This window comes from Melospiza melodia, chromosome 9 (assembly GCF_035770615.1).
Source record: "Melospiza melodia melodia isolate bMelMel2 chromosome 9, bMelMel2.pri, whole genome shotgun sequence".
Lineage (NCBI taxonomy): Eukaryota > Metazoa > Chordata > Aves > Passeriformes > Passerellidae > Melospiza > Melospiza melodia.
Window position 1 is genome coordinate 24,576,967 of NC_086202.1, and position 13,851 is coordinate 24,590,817.

At 44.8% G+C, this 13,851-nt stretch overlaps 1 protein-coding gene across 1 annotated transcript in view; it reads left to right on the top strand.

The window, feature by feature from the left end:
* Positions 1 to 5,999: 5,999 nt before the first annotated feature.
* Positions 6,000 to 13,851, top strand: part of CSGALNACT2 (chondroitin sulfate N-acetylgalactosaminyltransferase 2) — a 32,680-nt gene continuing 24,828 nt past the window's right edge. The window contains exon 1 of the mRNA XM_063163906.1: positions 6,000 to 6,085. The gene's annotated coding sequence lies outside the window, so the exon portion shown is untranslated. The remainder of the gene's footprint in view (positions 6,086 to 13,851) is intronic.

Consider the following 13,851-nt stretch of genomic DNA (forward strand, 5'->3'; position numbering starts at 1 on the left):
AGAAGGAGTGGGAACAAATTCAAGTGATTTTCAAAATGTTCAGCTCTCCTGTAATTGCATTTCTAATGTAAAATCTTGCTTTGAATTAATTTGATTTGGAATTTCATTTTACCAACAGATGTGAGTCATTGTAAGATGCTCATTAGCAAAACTTTTTCCTAACAAAGATAAAACAATCATTACAAGTCAGCAATTAAAGAGAAGCTTGTGAGACTGCTAGGAATGCAGTGACATTTGATCTTGACTTTGCAAATCAGTTCATCCTCACCCATTGGTTTTATAATGATAGCAGTGAAGTCTCTACAGCATACTTTAACACTTTTCCAAAATCAGCCACTGCTTTTATGCACCACAGGAACAGATGCCAATTTCCATGAAAATCTAAACAAAGTATTTCCAACTGCTCAAGTGAGGTATGGGATTTTTTTCTGGTTGTCTCTTGATATTCTGTGGTACCCAGGAGGGTTCTCTCTTGACAAGGGAACCTTCCTTTTGCCCTTTGTTAACACTGTTACAGCCCTGTGAGAGTTTTCAGTCATTGGAAAAGTACTGCTAATAAAATCAAAGTAGTTAGGTGATTTATTATTACTTCCATGCCATTTTATGGGAGGAGTTTAAAAATATGAAAAATGCTGCACTTAAAAACATTTTAATGATGTATTTGCAACAATGAATGGTACCAGAAACAAGAGAAACAAATTATTTGTTTTATGAACTGTCTGGAGTTCTTACTCAAATGGAGGGAGATCTTTTTTGGGCAGGCTTAACAGAAGCAAAAAGACCCAAACCCTAAATATTGCAAACAATGGAGCAGCACAGTACAGACAATGAACAATAGAAGTTTCTCTGGTCCTGTCTAGTGAATGAAGAATTGAACACTGACTTTGTACTGTTTACTAAACTATCAGCATGGATGATCATCTGTGTCCTGTGCCTTTCTACAGTTTTGCTTTTATTTTGTGTGGAAGTTTGGTTTTATTGACTGTTGGGCAGGCTCAGTGGGTGCACCTGACCATGCAGTAGCACATATTAAATACTGATAGACTGAGTATTTTGTGTAAAACATGAACGTCAGATTAAGAAAGCCCAAATATTTCTCTCTAGAGAGATTGCACTTACTGTAAATATTTAGCTGAATAACTTGAGCTTTGGTGCATGTGGCCTTCAGGCATTGAAAAATCCCCCAACCAGATAACCAGGCAAAGACCTTGATAATTTATATTGTTATCTCATCAGACAAAGAGTGTTCATGAAAGATTTTCTGGCCTAAATCTCATATATAGAATGTTCTAACTTACTTCTTTTGCTGCATCCTAGGTAGTGAAGTCTACAATTTAAAAAGTAATTTAATAGAATTGATTTTAAATATGTTACTTTATGGTATTTATAGGTTAATGTTCTGCAGTACTGAAGGACAAAAAAAAAGGAATGTGTAATTTTTTAGTATGGTTTGCATAACACCAAATCTTCCAGTCAAAACCCTCCTATTTCTTTCCATTCTAAGCACAGAATATGGTTGCTTGGACTTTGTTTCAGAACTGCTTTGCAGTCAATGTATTCGTGACAAAATTTTCTTTTCTTTTAAGAAAAATGCCTACAGCATTAGACAGAAGCTATATAGTAAAGGTGTTTTGGAATGGTCAGAAATAAACCGGTATAGAATTGCAGCAGTACCTAATGGATCACTTTCCATATTGCTGACTCTGGTGTGAGACCCTAGTGCAGCTGTGAGCGAGCAGTGGAACCGTGGGCACACAACCCATTGTTCCTGCCAGGAAAAACACGGCCATGGGGCCAGCAAAGTGCTCAGCCACCACTGCAGGACGTGGCCTGCTGCTCTCAGCTGGAGCAGCAGCAGAGCCCAGGCATTTCATGCAGCTCCCTGCCTGTCCCTTCTGTATTCCTTTTCCCCACGGCACCAGCCAGAGCGACGCTGTACTGGTGGTACAGGAATGTTTCCACAACCCATTTGCTGCTGTCACAGAGCCTGGTAAACATTTGTTGCTAACAGCAACTATATGTTGGTTTCAAAGAGAAAAAGTTATTTGAAGAGATTGTATCCAAAAAATTCCGATTTATCCTTCCATACACTTTTCCAGATGCTAAACAATCACTATTCAAAGAAAAAAGCAAATGGACTACAGTGAGCGCTTCTGTTATCACAAGAAAGCTTTTCTAGATAGCAGATAAAACTAAATCTTATTTACATTCACTTACAGCTGTGATTGTATTGATTATGTTTTTATGATAAGGAACATCTTCTATTTTCATGAAGTAGTACCATAATTATTGGGTCTGCTTTAATGTATGAAAGGACTCTATATAAATTTTAAGTCAGTTGATACTGTTTTCTAATGAGAATTTTTGAAAGGAAGTAATTTAGCAACTGTGATCCCAAAACAACAGGAAATGAACAATCCATAGCAGTTCATTTACCAAACATTATATAAATTATATGCTTCTGAGTCCAAAATTCAGTACATTATAATACCAAAGAATTACTATTTATTTGATCCCAAAACACTACATGAAAAAATGCAGTCCTTCAGCACTCAGAGATGTAGAGGCCAGAAGCCTAGGCATTGACAAAAAGGAAATGTTGCTCAATGCAAAATAAAGGGCACAGTAACGATAAATAGAGGAAGATTTTTGCATGGTATGTTGGTACAAACTAATTTCACAGGTGAGCTGTCTCTCCTAAAGCTCAGGTAAGTCAAGGGATTATTCCAGTCTCTGAAAGCAGCAAGGTAAAACATCCTGGCATTCCAAGTGCCTGTACACGTGTCCTTGATGCCCCACGATGACAACAGGACCGTGTCCTTCCAGAGGTCCGGAGCAGGCCCTGGGCTGGTGCTGACACTGCAGCAGAGCCAGCAGAGCCTGAGCTGGAGCCTGGCACGGCCCCAGGCAGGCGTGAGTTAATGCTGCTCAGAGCACGGCCCCGTTTCACTGCCCAGAGCAACAGGAGCAGTGACAAAGGGTTACACAGGGGAACTTGGTGGGAAGCTCAGATTGAGGAGCTTGAGGGATGTAAATCACAATGATTAAAATAGTGTAGGAGGGTTGATTTTGGGCTATTAAAATTTCTTCATGATTTTGCTTGCATTGTTCAGTATGTGTCATAAATAATTTGCAACACTTCAGGAAAAAGCAAGCGGTTTCACATGGGATCATGTTGGAATTGTGCCATCAGTAAAGCTGAGCTGTGGTATTTGACAAAAAGCCTTGTGTCAAGGCAAACTAATGGCTATTGTTTGACAATTAAAGCTCAGAATTTTCAGGCAAAATCATGGGCCATTTTTCTTATTCTACATGCATGTTTCATTTTGGCTCAAGAGGTTAATAGAACAAAACTATCCTTTGTTGAAGGATTGCTTTTTTTCTTTTCTCCTTTGGCCTCATTTACATTACTCCTTCACTTTGGTATCATGTTCTCAGATCAGCTCTTCTCTCCCTTTTTCTTTTGTTTCTTCCCCTCCAGCCCACACATATTCTTGAAAAAAAAAAAAAAAAAGGCATGCAAAAGAAAACCAAAACCACTAGAGGCTGGAGCTAATGCTGTTCTGGAAAATGCTTCTTTTTTGAATAAGCTATTGCCAGCCAGCCACTTCCTTTCCCCCAACTGTACCAATTTAAAAACAGTGTTTAGCAAAGTTTAGGGAAACGTTTTTAAAGTCTGTCTCCTAAATAACTATCCTATCATAATATTTTAGGAATATTAAAAGTTGAGTCACATAAATATATAAATATATACACTATTGCTCTCAGATGCTAGGAAATCTGCAACTGCCTAAGAAAAATCCTGAGGCTGAAATGAATTGTATCTTAAAACACAGACATTTCCTAAATGTTTTATTCCCTGCTTTACTCACAAACAACGTGGGAATTCCTCTGTACACCTGTGAGATTAACATCAAATAGGAACTATAACATCTGTCTGCATAAATATAAGTCTGAGTTATGAAGGAATATCTAATGTTAGAAGAGCTTGTTCTGATAGAATAATCAGAAAACTATACATAACTGCAAACCCATCATTTTTCCTGACATGGCAGACCTTTCACACAGACATCACTATGAATACCCATGTTGTTCCTATGAGAGGTTAAGAAATCTATTTTTTCCTTCTCTCAGTCGGGGAAAAAACCAATCTTTCTGGTAGAGAAGAAATTCTGGTAAGCAGAGGAAACTGGCACTTAGAGAAAAAGTATTCTGTGTATAACCCCATGGAAGGCCCTCTGTAGCTCTGCCCACACAGCAGCAGCAAGCTCCTGTGCAGAAAGGTGGTACCTGGGAAACATGAAGGACAATATTCAATCTGGTTGCTCTCTGCAGGCCAACCAGTGGGTGCTGCACCATTGTCAGAGTTTCTTTCAGATCTTCAATATAGGGTTAGTTAACAAAATCAGTAATTTCAGTTATTTCCATTCCGTTATCTTCTTGTACTCACAAATATTATGTCTACAGAACACTGCAGTCTCCAGTGTGAAGGTGTCTACTAACCTCCTACTCATTATCCACAACAAAGACAACAAGCAGGCTGTTCAACAGTCATCTGTAACATGCAACACCAAAATTCTGCATGAGGTCAGGTTTAAAATAGTATATTTACAAACTTTTCAAAGAGTAATAAACCCACATTTACCTAGTTTGACGAGTGCATGTGTGAATATTTAAAATCCTCTGATAATTCTCTTCTATGAATATACATTTTAAGTATATCTTGGAGGGATACCTAAAATGATGATCTAGCATTGTGACAAGATTTAATGGCTAGGAAAGTGTCTGGATGGATGGTAACACCAGCCAAGTGTCTTCTCCTTGTTCATTTAAGGTATTCCCTAGAAAGACCTTTGCTGTCTGAGGGCTTGAAACCTAGACTGAACAGATCTGATCTTTGGACACCCAGCCCCTCCCATGCCGTGTGGTGCAGCTATTTATAAACAAATGGGTTTATGCCTGCCTGAAGACAAAGGGCTGCTCTGTGCTAAACGGGGTACAGATCTCAGCAGTAGCGTGACAAAGGATGCAGCCTCTGCTGCTCACACCATGGGGCTCTGTTCCGGAATGCCCTCAGCACCTGCCTTGAGGCAAGTGAGCAGTCCAGGCAATCCAGCAGTGATCTCAAATTAGGGGGTGCAGGCCTGTACCTAATAAGCCTTTACTGGTTTTCTCTGACTGCTTTTGATGAGCAGGACCAAAACCATTTGCTACACAGCTGTGGAAGAACATTCCTATCTTACCAGCTTCCTGAGCTTTCCCCTTTTAAACTGCTACAAGCCACCATTCATGTATGTGGCTGGAAGCTGCACGCGTTCCCAAGCCTGGCTTCCTTTCAGGTCAAGCCCTGCAGAAAACTAATAATTAAAAAAAATAGTGTAGTGAAACGTTCTTCTGGAAATATAGAACTGTACATAAATACTTGGATAAGTAAAAAACAATTATGGGGAAATTCTGCTTCTTGTTTCCACCATAAGGGCTACATTTCAGGGCTTTGCTAACGTGTGAGAATCAGCATCACTGTGCTGCTGCTGCGAGCCGCGGAGCCCCATGCAGGGCAGGCAGAGGAGCTGTGCTGCCGGTGCCCGGGCAGTGCCGGGGCTGTTCCCAGGGCAGGCAGGGTCAGTGCCCGGCCGGGCAGCGCTGCGAGCGGGCAGCGCAGGGCCCGGGAACCTCCGGTGGCACTCGGTGCGGCCGCGGCGCTGAGGGCCCGCCGGCGGGCGCGGCCGGCACAGCCGCGGAGGGTGCATTGATCCGCTCCGCTCTCGCCCTCAGACGAGCGCTTCCCGCCGCTCCCGGGGCGCATCGGAGCGCGGCGCGCCCCCGCCTCAGGGCAGCGGAGAGCGAAGGCGCCGCAGGGCGGGGTGCGGGAGCGGAGGGAGGTGCCTCGGCCCCTCCCTGCTGCCGGGCAGCGGCAGCGGCGGCGGCCCCGCTTCCCCCACGGGACTGCGCGGGGGACCCGGTCCCGCCCCGGGGGCGGTCGGGGGCGGCCGGCCCGTCCCCTTTAAGCGGCGCGGCGGAGGGTCCCGCCCGCTCATTTCCGAGCGCGCAGGAAGTGCAGGCGGGCTCTGCGCCGGCCCGCGCGGTGAGTACGGCGGCACCGCGCCCCTCCGCCCTCCGGCCGCCCCGCTCCTCCCCGGCCCCGCGCCCCTCACCCGCCCGCCGCCCCTCGCCGCTGCCGGCAGAAGGTGCCGCGCAGCGCTCCGGAGCCCTGCCGGCCGCGGGCAGCGGCACCACGGCGGGCCCGGCCCCGTGTCCCGGCCCGGAGCGGGCTGCGGCCGGCCCGCACCGACCGCCCTGGGCGGCCGCGGGTCTGCACAGCCGGCGCTGCCCCGACCGCCCTGGCGCGGCGGCCTGGACGCCGGGCCACTCGGTTGTACCGTAGCGTTGTCTCAACAATAAAACGAATCTGTCCCTCACGGCTGCGTTTCCATTGTGTTGGCTGGCCGTAGGCGTGCTGGGAGCGCGTTTGTGCAGCCGCAGGCAGCGGGATGCAGCAGGCGGCCCCCCCGGCACAGCGCAGCGCTGGAGCGGGCACGGGGCAGCGCCCGGCCGGGCTGTGCCCGGGGCTGTGCCGGGGCAGTGCTGGGGCAGTGCCGGGGCTGTGCCCGGGGCAGTGCCGGGGCTGTGCCGGGGCTGTGCCCGGGGCTGTGCCGGGGCTGTGCCCGGGGCAGTGCCGGGGCTGTGCCCGGGGCAGTGCCGGGGCTGTGCCCGGGGCAGTGCCGGGGCTGTGCCCGGGGCAGTGCCGGGGCTGTGTTCGGGCTGTGCCGGGGCTGTGTTCGGGCTGTGCCGGGGCTGTGTTCGGGCTGTGCCCGAGGCAGTGCTCGGGCAGTGCCGGGGCTGTTCCCGGGCGGCCTTCGGGCTCGCTGCGGCCGCGAGAAACCCCCGTTCCTTCCAGCAACCCCCCAGAATAGGGGAGATGGTGATGAGGGTGCTTAATTATCCTCGGTGGAATGTTGAGCGTTGTTTCAACTGTGGTTTACGTCTCCGGGTTGTCAGACGTTCTTGCTCGGTAAATTCTGTGCTCTCGCAAACTGTGAGAGTTTGGTGTTGAGCATAAAAATAAATTGTGTAATTGTCACCAGGCAGTTAATTCAGAAATGCTAAAGCAGTAACGGGGGATGTTGCAATTTGCAAGACCTTTTTTAAACCTAAGTATGTAGAAATTTAAATTTGGTAGTACATTAAATTTCAGTGGAGTGTAATCAGTGTTTACTTTATCTGTGGTTTTGCTGTTTGTTTGTGCTTTCCTTCTCTTCAAGTCCCTCTGTCAGGTGGAAATTGAGATGCTGATCTCTTCTGCTAAACTTGTAGATGATGGATAAGGACTGACTTTATTGTCTTTGCACTGGTAACTTAACTGCAGAAAAGAGGTTGTTTCGACACTGAGTCAGTATCTCAGTTTAAGGTCATACAGTAAAAATACCTTTTATCCCCCCCTTCTTCTTGGAGGCTGTAATGCTAGGCCTCGTAGGACAGTTTCTTCTTTTCCAGCATGCACCAGCTGCAAATTCCTACCTTGCTTTAGTGTGTTTGAGGGAGACTTCTGGCTTCCCTTTATTTATTGGCTAGATAGAGAGTCTCCAAGGAGCACCAAAGACAGCAGCTTGGGAATATTCCCAGTGGCCGTCAGTGGAGGTAGATGTGTTTTGCAGAGGGGTGTTAGCTAGGAGCCTCAGTTACACCCTGAGGCTTTTGTGGGAGACTCTACCAGTGAGTCCTTATCAGAAATATCAGGAGCCTGCACTGAGCATTGCCACAGCACCTCTGTCCTGAGCCATCAGCAGCTGAACATGGGAGGAGCAATGGTTGTTGAAGTACATGACTGTACTGCTCAAATACACATTCTTTAGCTTGTCTGTTGCTGGAGAAAACATGTGAGAACTTCAGTGTGATTAAGATTAGTTGATGCTGAATAGTTCTTTTCCTTCTTGATCCCATGACTTTGTTTTAGCGTTTTTCTCAGGCTTAAGGAAGGAAGGAATAAAGGAGAAAAAGAAACCCCCAAAGCTGTCAGTACAGCTGCTGCATTGTGGTGGAAGTTGCACCAAATTACTCTTGAATGTAAATTCTTTGCTTTTATGATCCATCCCCAGGATATGGGTCTTCCCAAGTCAGTGAGAAACATCATCTGAGGGCATGGTTAAATATTAAGTAGCTGTGGTCTCTTACCAAGAAAACCCACAAGCATATTTGGCACGGGAATTTCAACCCCTGCATCACAGTCTGCTACTTCATGCTTGCCAGAAGTGTTCTGTGGACCTCTTTATAAAAAGAATCCATCAGAATCACCTGAACTTTAAAAAGAGATAAAACTGAACTCCCAGGAGGGCGGGTAGGAGAAATATGAGGTCAGTTTTTTTCACTGCAGAAAACAAATTGCACAATATTTTTCTTGTCTCTGATGCAGCCTGTCATTATGAAGCAAGCTTCATGACTTGCAGCATTTTCTCCTTAAATAATGCGGAAACAGGATCACAGAGGTGGGATGAAAGTCAGCCTTTGGATAAGTGCTGGAGCTGATTATGTCCTTGGCTTTTTGTTAGCTCATCTGCCCTCTAAGGGATCAGCCCTTCAGAATAAAAGTATGGAAAAAGGCCATAATAATTGTACTTCTGGAAAAATAACATAGAAAATAGGCAGGGGTTTCAAGAGTGCAAGGCTTTCTTTAAAAAAAAATCATTGTTAAAGGGCACATTGGGAAGAAAATATTTTCAGGAGCATGTTGTTTTTAGAAAAAAAAAGACCAAACCACAAATAACTTTGTGGTTATGCTTTATCTATATATCTAATTATGCTGTTTTAAGCTTAGTGCTGGAAGTGGGAAATGAGACCAGAACTCACAAGGTGCTGATAAAAGAAATATAATGCTTTATGAAGGGAATGGGAATATAGTTTTATTTCTGAGTTGGAACCACAGCTTATAAGAAGAAATTTGTGGAAGGGCACTTCTTACTGTCTGCCAGAACAGCTTCATTCTGAATGATGATTAGAAAAGACCAGCACATCCATTAATATTATAGCTCATAAAAAAAAATCTGGAAGTGTGCAATTACTTTAATATCTTTAATTTCTTTTCTATTAAGCTCTTAGTTTGGTTTTTTTTTTTTTTTTTTGAGGGCAGGAAAAATTCTGCAAGTTACAGCCCTCCAGTCATGAGTGCCTTTTGGTGCAAAAGTAGTTGAATAGGGTACTGTTTTAGACCCTGGTTTAGAGGCCCATTTTGGGTACAGCTAGCTTCTGCTTTTATCCAGGCCTCTAAAAAAATTTATTGTAAGGCTGCGAGTATTTTATGTTTACTTAAAAATGTAGACTGACAAGTTATTCAGCTTAGTGTTGTTTGGGTATCTAATACTTTATGGTGTGTGAAGTCTAAATTGGTGATTCTGATGGTCACTGATAACTGAGAAAATCTTTTAAGAAGAGTAACAAGGTAATGATTGCAAGCTGTGTGTAGTCACTAAAGATGGGAGATTGAAGGATAAAGGAAGATGGCTTTTTTCCCTTATCCTTGAAGGTGCTGCCTGTGCAAACCTGGCGCAGTGAAATGCTTGTGAGAGGCTTGCAGTCTGTCTGCTGGCACTGGGCTGTCTGTGCTGCTCCTCTGGGTTATGGTCAGGCTGGCAGGGGCCCGCTTGCTCCTGATCGTTTCTGCATGGGGTGTGGGGGAATAATATCTTGAAACAATCTCTGCTTTACCTTACTTGTTTTAAAGGCTCTTTCCATTCACTCACCAAATCCTCCAAAAGCAAGTTGATAAAACTGGCAAGTTACTTCAAGCTGTGAGTGCAAATGTGAGCTCTGGGAAGAGCATCAGAAGAGTTGGTGTTTCAGGGCGAAGTTCAGAGAATCTAAATCAGATGACATGAGGAAACTATCCTGTGAGGAAATCATGTATGTACTTTTAAGTCTGTTTCCTGACAGTCACATCCAGCTGTAATAAAAAGTGACTGTAGTGCTTTTTATTGGCCTGTTTACTGATTTGAGGCTGCCTGCAGTGTAGGTGCTTTCCAGCACGGTGCTCTTGGCTGTGATTGCTTCCTGTGGCCCTTGCTGTGTTCCTGGGAAGGTTTTGGTGTGCAGCCCATCTCCCTGCACTGGAGGGTGCCCGTGTCTCCTTGGGGAGGTGCGTTTGAGGAGGGTGGGCAGCAGGGGCAGAGCTGCCTGTGTTTCACTTCAGCCTTTCCCCCTTTAATTCTTTCACTGGTGGAGTGGGTGGGTGCTGAAGGGCAGGTCTGTCTGGGTTGGTTCTTACCTTTCCTGCTCCCTGCACTAACTGGTGGTGTTTCACTGGTGAAGCAGCTCCTGGCAGTGGATCCTTCTCTTTTGGACTGTGCTCTCTGGTAGGGATGTCACTTAGGGCAGCTGTCCAGAAAGCACAGATCAGCACCCAACAGCCACCATGTGCATCCTGCTGTCAAAAGGGAGGCTTCCCATCAGCTTCTCTACCATGGCTAGAAGTGGCCTAAAATGTCCATCAGTGCATGGCTTCAATAGATGGAGGGGTAAGAATGTTGGCCTGTGGCAGTCTGAGTACAAGTACACCCTTGGCAACTAAAGAAGTGCAGGATGGAAGTGCTGTGGCTGTCTCAGCAGTGTAGGGGTGGCTGGGCTGGTGCTGGGGGAGGGTTTGGTGGGCAGGCACTTTTGGCACTTGTTCTCCCAAAAGCTAGGGAAAGTAATTTTACTCTTCTCTGGCATACTGGAGGGAATTTCAGTTCAAGGAGATCAGTGTGCTAGTTGTAGAGCGGAAGTAAAATTCTCTAAATTCTCTCATGGCTAACAAATCCTCTGGAGATGGGTCCTACCTGCATACTGTTAATGGCTGTGGCTGGCAGCAGTCGTCTCCTTTTGCTGAATGTAGCTCCAGGCAGGTTCTCAGGTGTTCAAAGTAAAAACAATACAATGCAGAACAGGTAGGAGTTAAAAGTAGCTCAGAAATACAGTACTTGCAGTTATTGTATTTCCAAGTAAAATTACTGAGCAGATGAGGTTCTTTTATGTATACACTTCTTATATTTAACTCTGATAAATGAACATCAAGCACAAAATGAGGTTAGTATGTCTGCACTGTTAATTGTGCTTTTTGTCAGGACAATATATGAATGCTTTCATAGAAGACCAAAGTTATAGGACGCCTGAGTTCTCCAAAAAGTTGTGTGTGAGCCTACAGCAGTTTAGTATTGACTAGCCCCAGGTAATTGTGTAAAGAAAAGGGCCCTAATGGTTTTTCCGATGCCAGTTGCCAGGGACGTGGAAGGACAGTTTGTGCCTTTCGGGTGTGTAATTGCAGGAAGACATGAAAATTTAAAGCTAGTGGCTGAGGTGCTGCTGTGCAGAGGTTCTGAGCTAATTCTGTGTGTGGCTGTTGTGTTTGTAGTGCGTTGTGTGTGACGGTCAGTTGCAGCCAGATCAGTAACCAGGCAGATTTTCTGCCTCCCCAGTGCTGGTGTGTGGTGTTTGCATCCTCTCCGTAGAAACCGCAGAGATGATACTTGGAGAGTTCTGGGTGGAGTTTGTGCTGCTGCTGCAGGGGCAGGTGCTGAGCAGCGATGCACAGGAAGCAATTGAAGCTGTTGGGAGCACAGCTGAATAAAAGCAGAGGAAATGATGTAAATGAACTTGTGTTTTGAAGCACACTGAAAACACCAAGTGCTACTCTTGAGCGCCGTTCAGAGTGAACCCTGAGGCTAAGTTGTAAGTTTCTGTGAAATAAAGTCTGTCCTGCAGAAGTATTTTAGGTGACAGCTTTCAGATGGCTTGTGGTAGCACTTCTGCTGTCTCTTAAAGGCTTCCCCAGGCAGTGGTGTCAAAAAGGATGGCACTTGACAGCACTGTTGATGCTGCTCACTGCCCCAGGGGCAGCAGATGCCTTGCACATCTTGTGCTCTGGTAGAGTGAAAATTGAGGCTGCTGAGTGATGGTAGTGTAGTCCATCTTCCATGTGCTCTGTGAGTTCCTGATGCACGTCTTCTGTCCGTACAAGGCTTCTGTCTTCTGAAGAAGAGACATACAATTTGTGAGGTGGCAGGATGAGTATTGGTTGCAGTCAGTGCTGGCTGGACAGAGGCTGGCATGGCAGGTTTCTTCCCAGCACAGTCAAACCATTGCTCCAGTAAGATGCCTCTGCAGGGCAAACTTTGCCCCAGTGCCCCCAAGTGTTTGGCAAACTGGGATGTTAACATCCAAAACACTCTATTAGTTTCTGCTATGAAGTGCTGCTATGCATGTTTCTTTATGTTGGATTTTTTAAATTAGGTTTTGGACAGAATCCAGTGTTTTTGAATTCTTTTGCATTTAACTCTTCAGAATTCCTCTTTAGTTTAAGGTCCTGAGCAGGTGGAAATGATAGGGATTTAAATCAACTGTGTGAGGGGACAAAGAAGGGAGGGGGAAAAAACCAACGCTGGACAAGTGTTCAAATAGTGTAGTAGAAGCTGTTGCCAGTAGAACCATGTGTTAAATATGGCACTTGTGACAAGTGTCTGTGGTAACAACCTCTGTGTCCCTGCTGAGAAGCAAAACAAATTAGAAAAAAAAAAAGTAGTGAGATATGAACACAGCAAAAGAAGAGTGCAAGGAGCCTGCAAAAACTTAGCAGAGGTTTGCAAAAACTCTTGGCTTCTCTCCCCTTCAGACCATGAGGATCTCTTCCTGAAGAAAAGGGGAGGAAAGGCAGTTCAAGTGGTCCAGACTGACTTCAGGGGCTTGAAAAACAGAGCAAGAGAGGTGAAGCAGCATAGTGCCCAAGTGCTCAGTGTTTGAGGTTTCTGGTTGTTCATACTGGCAACTCTCTCAATACAAGGAAAATATCAAGATACAGTTCTGACAAGCTGCTGGCTTTTCTGCTTCCGTTCAGGCTTGGTATTGCTAGTCCTTTAAGAGTAAGTTAATGCTTAGGTATAATGTCATACTGAAAAATTACAGATGACATTAGCTGTGCTTCTGGAATGCACCAGATGTTTCTCAATTGTTTGGCATCCAGCTTTCATGGCTGGTGACATAGTCGTGCCTGATTTGTTGTGCTGAAAGCAGAACCTGAGCTATTACACTGAATTTTAGCCTTTCTAAAAACATTTGTAGTTTGTGTTTCTCCTTCCATCTTCAATTGAGGACTGAGGAATAGCAAAGTGAGCACAGTTTTCAAAACCACATGTGAATTTAAACTATCTGGTTCAGTTTTATTTAAGAGAAACTTGAGGGTGCTTGATTTTCAAATCAGTATTTTCTCAGGATTTCTGGATCAAGTAGTATTTTAAGCTGGTTTTCCTTGTTTTAAAACTCTCAGGCCAGACTACCCCTTGGACAAAATGCACAGAAATGTCTTCCAGTGGTCACTTCAGGATCTTCAAACATGCACTGAGGAGACATGTACAAATATTCCCTGGTCCAGGTAACCCTCAAAAAATTTGGCAATAAAGCATTACTTCAGAGAATATTGCTGTGGTGCATAGTTGTCCAACAAAACGTTTTTATTAAATTTAAATCAATTTCCTATAAACATTTCTGGTTTTAAGATGGCTATTAATAGAAGTTTGAAAGTATTTTTAAGAAAGTTGGATGCACTTGAGAATTTAATTTCTTTTTGTTTCCACTTCGACTGCTATAGCTGCATCATAGTCTGGAATATTACATCCTTGAAAACAGTATCACACTTACCATAGGAAAAAATTCCAAAAAAAGGAAAAAGTTTAACTTCTCCACATTATTGATTCTCTAACTTTTTTTAAAATGCTGGCCAATATGCTGTGCAACTGTTAGAAAGAACACTCTGGGTATGGACTGTCCTTTTCCACCCCTTCATTTGATTACTTAAGAAAAAGAAAATCTCCATGTGAGAGCCACCTGTGA